Source organism: Chlorocebus sabaeus, chromosome 20, assembly GCF_047675955.1.
Source record: "Chlorocebus sabaeus isolate Y175 chromosome 20, mChlSab1.0.hap1, whole genome shotgun sequence".
NCBI lineage: Eukaryota > Metazoa > Chordata > Mammalia > Primates > Cercopithecidae > Chlorocebus > Chlorocebus sabaeus.
In genome coordinates this window covers 135,569,493-135,576,421 of record NC_132923.1, presented here as the reverse complement: position 1 = coordinate 135,576,421, position 6,929 = coordinate 135,569,493, and the positions used below count along the sequence as shown (strand labels likewise).

The 6,929-nt window shown below is 63.4% G+C and overlaps 1 long non-coding RNA gene across 1 annotated transcript; it reads right to left on the bottom strand.

Moving 5' to 3' along the window:
- Positions 1-562: 562 nt before the first annotated feature.
- LOC140709315 (uncharacterized) lies at positions 563-5,513 on the bottom strand. The gene is made up of 4 exons (XR_012089834.1): positions 4,736-5,513; positions 4,097-4,317; positions 3,848-3,891; positions 563-2,534 (listed from the first exon to the last, which is right to left on the bottom strand). It is a non-coding gene; the product is annotated as an uncharacterized lncRNA (long non-coding RNA).
- Positions 5,514-6,929: the final 1,416 nt, after the last annotated feature.

Below are 6,929 nucleotides of genomic sequence, written 5' to 3'. Positions count from 1 at the left end.
AGCACTTTGGAGGCCAAGGCAGGTGGATCATCTGAGGTCGGGAGTTCGAGACTAACCTGGCCAACACGGTAAAACCCCTGTCTCTACTTTTGGAGGCCAAGGCAGGCAGATCACCTGAGGTCAGGAGTTCGAGACTAGCCTGGCCAACACGGTAAAACTCCTGTCTCTACTAAAAATAGAAAAATTAGGCAGGCATGGTGGTGCACACCTGTAGTCCCAGCTACTCGGATGGCTGAGGCAGGAGAATTGCTTGAATCTGGGAGGTGGTGGCTGCAGTGAGCCGATTGCACCACTGCACTCCAGCCTGGGCGACAGAGCCAGACTCTGTCTGAAAAGAAAAAGCAGGTGAGGAAGTGTGAGCAAGTCTGGCCTGTGCTACCAAGCTCCCGCTCCTCCAAGCGGCTCCACACAAGAAGCAGCGGCAGCTCCAGTTCCACAGCCAGACACCGGTCATTTTCCCTCTACTAGGGAATTAGGTAGGATGGTGTGGGGCCTGAGTGTCACCATGAGACCAGGAAGCAGGTGTTCAGCCAGACGCAAATATTCCTCCTCAAAGCCAGGGGAGCGGCCACAGTGGATTTTATTACGGGGCTACGGGGGCACGCCCAGCGCCCCGCTGCTCTCCACGTCCACAGCAGCGAGGGTGGAGGGCCCTGTGCTGTGCAGGGCAGAGCTCGGCTGCACCTGGGCCAGGACACAGCTGCCCAAGTGGGAGGAGCTGTGGACAGGGCTGGGGCCTTCCTCCTCCCAGGGCTGGTGAGTCACTCGTTCACTGTTTCACAGTTCCAGGTAGAGACAGTTTATTAATCTGCAGAAAACTCTGGGGCCTTTTACCTTTGCATTTTCTTTTTTGAGACAGGGTCTGACTCTGTGGCCCAGGCTGGAATGCGGTGGTGTGATCAAGGTTCACTGCAGCCTCCACTTCCCAGGCCCACAAGTGTGCACCACCACAGCCGGCTAAGTTTTAAATTTTTTGCAGAGACAGGATCTCACCATGTTGCCCAGGCTGGTCTCAAACTCCTGGGATCAAGTGATCCGCCCGCCTCAGCCTCCCAAAGTGCTGGGATTACAGGCGTGAGCCACCGTGCCTGGATGGTGTTTTACCGTTGAGGTCAGAGGGCAGACGTTGCGCCAGGTGTTTCGTCTGCAGGTGGAGCTTTGGAACTGATGGAGAAGGCAGAGTCCTGATCAGAGCGCGGGGACAGGGGAGATGAGCAGGGAGGAGGGAGGGGAAGGAAGGAGGCGCTAGGCTCTCCGCTCAGTGGAGGTCAGTGGAGTTTGCTTCCTGCTCACACTGGGCCTGATCAGGTCAGAGGGCATGCAGGGGCCACTGTCTGTCCTCCGTGGGGACTTGGCCTGTGTCCGAGGGAGGGAGACGGTACAGGGACGCACGGCTCTGCGAGGTGTTCCCTGGCGGGACCTCACCTGTGTTCTCTCTCTCCCTGTCTCAGTCAGAGCTGCCCCCAGGCTCCTGCAAACCAAGAGGGGGTCCAGGAAGAACTGCTCCTGGGGCCTGGACAGAGTGGAGGCCGTGTGCATGAGGCAGCGTGGACCAGAGGGGCCTCCCAGGCCACCTGCTCCATCCAACTGGGCCCCAGTCCTGCCAGACTCACCTGAGGATGCCCATGGGTCCCAGCGACACCCCTGCCCCTAATTGAGACCAAGGGTGGGGGTGGGGCTGTGTGCCTGCGTCCTGGCCCTCCCAGGGCCACCCTCAGGAGTGGCTGCACAGGCTCTGGCCGGTCGGAGTAGCCCACGGAGCCAGGCCCATCCTGGGAGGCTCAGGGCTGCAGCCCATGGACTCATGAGGGGGGCTTCTGGGGTCTAAGGCCAGCGGTCCCCTTTCTTCTCGCTGAGGCACCCCACGTCAGAGGCCCCAAGCTCCCACCAGGAGTCCCCAGGCAGCAGGTTTCCCACCAGAGCCGGGAAGAGCCCCACCTTCACCACCCACCACCAGCCAATTCCGAGACCACCGAAGCCCCCAGACCCGGCCCTCGGCCCCTCGTGTCCCCGCCTCTCCCTGCTGCTCAGAGCCTCGGCCAGCACCTAGGGACCCACGTCCACGTCCTAAGCGGCCCTGCCCAGGGCCCTTCCCTGCCCTCCACGATTTTCTGTGGCCCTTGGAGAAAAGAGCAGCCTCACCTGAAGCTCTGCCCTCGGCCCTCCCTCCCCGGAGCTTTGCCCAGACGTCCCGTCCCGTCCCGTCCCGTCCCAGGGGCTGTCACTCTTCCGCCCACCTCTCGTCCGTTCCCGGACAGCCACAGCCGTGGGAACGATGCAGCCTGTGGACACAGCCCCAGCGGAGCTCGACTCTGCCTGGTCCCCACGGCTTCCAGTGGCTCACCAGCCGCCCCGTCGCTCCATGAAATCTGACCACACCTGTCCCGACACTCGCCAGCTCCCAGGCAGGTCCCGCCGCGCAGGGGGCCAAGGGCCACGTCTAGGACCAGTGAGTGAGGCGGCATGTGGGCAGCTGGGGTGTGAGCCCGAGACGGGGGTCCGGCCTTCTCCCACTCGGATGCCAACCGCAGACTCTGGATTTGGAGGTGTGTGGGCAGTGCCTCAGTCTCCCCAGAAGACAAGAGCCCCCCAGCCAGGTGTGTGCTGACCCCACCCCCACCTGTCCCACACAGACACCTGCGTGGGCATCAGAGCGGGCCGGGCCCTGACTGTCCGGGGAAGGGCCTGTTGGGGTGAGGGCAGTGGGTCAGAGGTCACCGGTGCCCCCGGAGCCAGCTTCCAGAAGCCCTGCCCAGGAGTGGCTCAGACCCCACGCCAGGGCCAGAGGCCAGCGCCAGTGAGCCTCCGGCCGTCCCAGCCCCTGGCCCCGCCCGTTTCTAAAGACCAGGCACAGGGCAGTCGCCCGAGCTTCCCCAAGCCCCAACCCCTGGGGCAGAGTGAGAACAGTGCCAGGAGCGCCTGGCACAGGCCCTCGGTGACGAGGCTCCCAGCGGAGCTCCCAGAGCTTGTTATGGAAAATCGTGGTGTCCGCCGGGACCTCTCTGCCGGTCGGGCTAATTACGGACCGTTTGTCATTTCACTATGGGCCCTTCCGCTGGGAACCACGAGAAGCAAACACGTTGCCAAGGGTGGGGCGCTTCCCGGACGGGGCAGGGGCCCTGCCCTCCCCACCCCCAGACCCCTGGTCCCCCAGGCCTTCCAAGCTCCCAGAAGAAAACTTGTACCCCAGTCCAGGGGCTCCAAAGTGACCTCCAGAGCCCAAAGAGGGGTGTTCCGGGGGCTACTGGGGCTTCAGCTCTCCCTGAAGGCTCAGGAAGGCACCCACACCCCTCCCTCATTCACCCAGCTGTGGGTCTGTGGGGTCTCGGAGCCTCCTGCCCATTGGGGTGGGACTGGGAGTGCGTAGCTCCTCCGAGCTCCTGGCGAGGAGACGGATCTTGAGACCCACATAGGCCTGCGGGTCCCTCATTGCTCCAAAATTAGGGGCTGGCTGGGGGCCTGGAGCGAAGACCGCAGGTCTGGCCCCTGCCCTCTGTCCATGAGAGGCCTTGGCCCCACGGGACAGGGCACCAGCACTGCAGGGAGGTGGCAGGCAGGTTGGACCCACCGTGGGGCCACCCCACCCGCTTCTAAGGCAGCCTGGGAAGGAGCCCTGCGGAGCTGGGGGCGGGGAGGCGGGGGTGGAGTGGTGAGTTGCCCGCAGCCTCCCCTCTCCCTGCCCTGTCGCCCACGCTCCACGCAGGCCCCACAGAAGCCTTCCCATCCTGACTTTTGTTCAACCTCAGTGGGCGGCAAGGTGGGGGCAGGACGCGTGTGCGGGGCCTGGGCCTGCGTCAGCGTCACCAGCCCGCCTCCCGCCCGGCCTATGGGAGCCCAGGGGACACACCTGTTGGGGGCCAGGAGCAGAGATTGGCCAGCAGGAGCTCGCACCTGTGTGGGGCGGGGAGCAGCGCTCCTTGTAAGGCGAGCCCGGCCGAGCCGGCTCTTCCCTCCCGAGGCCCCCACCTCCCCACCACCTCCCATTGTCCCATCGCCCTCGAAACTCTCCCAGAGACGGGCGAGTTACCCAGCTGTGCAGGTCTGAACTGACTTTTCCTGTGCCAGGGCTTCGCCTGAGCAGAAGCAGGAAGCTCACCTTTGCAGGGCAGCGGGCAGGTCTCCCCGCGCCAACGGACGCCCCGCGCCAACGGACGCCCTGAGGCCTGAGCCTGGCTGAGGCCAAGCTCCCAGTTCTGTGGACCCGGACGGACAGGGGCTTGGGTCCCCCCCATTCCTTCCGAAGCCGGTTCACACCCACCCGGGCCTGGCACAGGGGAGGCGCTGGCTGCAGGGTTGGGGCGGGAGCAGCGGTGGAACCTGTCGGGGCAGGTAAGAGTGGGGGGGCAGGTGAAGGCGGCCAGCGGGGAGGCCGAGGCGCGGGGTTGGTGGGGGAGGCCACTTCCTGCAGGGGAGGCCTCTCCAGCCCCTCCGTGGCCAACGCGGGGCAGGGGCGCAGGTGACAGATGGGCCGTCGCCAGCCTGGCCAGCATCCAGGGGAGCTCCGGTCACTGCAGACACAGGCTGGAGCGGGTCCTTCCCTCCCAGGAAAAGGTGGGCCCCTGCGCGGACACGGCTGGGTTTCGGGTGCGGAGCCATCTTGGGCCCACAGGCTGCATCTTCCAGGCACGGGCACAGTGTGTGGGCTCCAGGCATGGGGTGCCCTCAGGCCATCAGTGCCGGGGCAGGGCCTGGGCAGAGGGCAGGCTCCGAGAGGGGTCATGTTCTTGCCGCCTACCTGATAGCAGACCTTCTAGAAAGTTCTCTCCAGAAGCAACCACTGCCGTCCTGAGGCACTTTGTGCGGAGAGGGGAAGCCGTCGCCTCAGAGGTGGGTGCGGAGAAGGGTTGGCCGGGTTTGAGGATACCGGCGTCTCCCTTGGGCTCTGGAGTCTGCGTTGGGAAGGGCTTGGTCTCCGCAACCTCTGCTCAGAGGCCAGCCGAGCCTGGGGACAGTGAGGTTGGTGCCTGGGGCCATGGCTTGTCTGGTACAGGTGGGGCTCAGCCCAGAGAAGGTGGAGCGGGTTCCCAGGCCCCGCACTGTGACTGGGGCGGGGGCAACGTCTCTTGTACGGGTTTTTACTTAAATGCGAAACGGCACAGTACGGTGGCTATAGCCAGGAGCAAGGTCTGACCCACCGGGGCCCAGCCTTGAACTTGCCGCAGGGGCACCTAAACGCGGTTTAGCGGCCGGATCATTGGCTTTCTTAAAGTTTGGGAACTGATTGATCCTGGTGGTGGGAGGGAAGGTTCATTGTCCTTGATGAACAGAATTCTCAGGGCGTGAAAAACTGCTGTTTTAATTAACCCCCTGGGAGCGTCTCAGGCCTCGTTTAGGCTGAGTGTCTGGGGAAAGAGGAGGTTTTGTTTTGTTTTTCTAGTAACCCAGATGAAACGCTCAAAAACGTGGTTGGCAGCACGTTGAATTTGGCAAAATTAAGGTTTGCGTTTGTGAAAACGCGGATGCAGTCTGCGGTTCATTTTCAGACATTTTGGTGATTTGCAAATATTTATTTGCGAAATGAGTTTGTCAGAACATTTTTTACCGTATTTAGGGGAAGATGAGACGGGCAGAGGTTGTGGAGCCTGGTTTGTTCTCTGTGGGGCTGGTAGACGTGGCCCGGACGCGGGGGCCATGCTCACAGCCAGCCTGAGAGGGCTGCAAATCCATGCCCGCCGTGTGGGTGAAATGGCGGCTTTGCCTCGCAGACGTGTAGCGCCAGCAACGCGGAGGGAAGAAGCTGAGTGCTGGCCAGGCTGAGCTCCGCACCCCACCCCCAGCAGCCTCTGGCTCCCGGCTCGGCTCCGCGGTTGGGGCGGGTTGGATTTCAGGCTTTGTTCTCCGAGGCCTCACCATTGATTAAGCCCGTCGGGCAGGTTAACCAACAAGTTAGTTTTTCACGCTGGGATCGCATTCCTCACCGGGCGCTCCCACCCCACCCCGGCCTGTGCAGGTGGGACCCGGCCAGGCAGGCGGGCAGGGCGGCCAGGGGAGCCAAGGGGCGCCTGCACGGGGCATGTGTTCCGCAGAGAACCCCTTGGTGGGGCGGCTCTGGGCCTCCTGACTGACTCCTCGATTTTCCCAAGCTGAGTCTGGCCCCGCGGTGATGATTAACCCAACACCTCAACCAGCACGACGCTGGCTCCACTTCCCGGCGACGGTTGACAAGAAAGCACCGCGTGGGGCTCTCGGAAAACAGGGACCGTCCATTTTCACTTTTCATTTCTTGACCTGTGGCCACGGTAAGACTCGGCCGCCTGCCCGCTCCACTCCTTGCCCCTCACCCCTGTGCCAGGCACAGGGCCCTGCAAAGCCCTGGGTCCCCCAGTTGAGCCTGCTGGCCCGGGCGACCATCTCCCCACCCAGCCCGGGAGCCAGGTCCGGCCTCTCTTGCTAGCTGCTCGCTGGCTTTACAGCTTCTGGGCTCAGGAGGCACCTGGGAATCCTGCCCTGGAACTTAGGAAGGAGGCTTCGCCCACCCGCCTGCCACACAGGTCTGTCCCTGGGTCCGAGCCTCTGCCGTGTGCCCCTCAGTCTCCCAGGTGAGAATGCAGTGGCTGACAAGCCTGGGGGGGCCAGGCCAGCTCTGGCCCTGTGGGGTCACTGAGAAGGCTGGCCCTGGGTAGCCAAGAGCCTGGGGACACTGGCCCGGGGCCCTGAACCTGGCAGTGGGAGGCCAGCCATCCATCGGGTGCGGCCCCCCCCACGCGGCCTGGCAGCAAGGAATGGAGCTGAAATTCGACTCTGTCTGAACGGGAAGTCTTCGTCTCCCTCAGCTCAGAAAATAGGTGAAATTGTGTCCCTGAAGCACTGATTTTTCTTTCTTTTTTTTTTTTTTGAGACAGAGTCTCGCTGTCGCCCGGGCTGGAGTGCAGTGGCCAGATCTCAGCTCACTGCAAGCTCCGCCTCCCGGGTTCACGCCATTCTCCTGC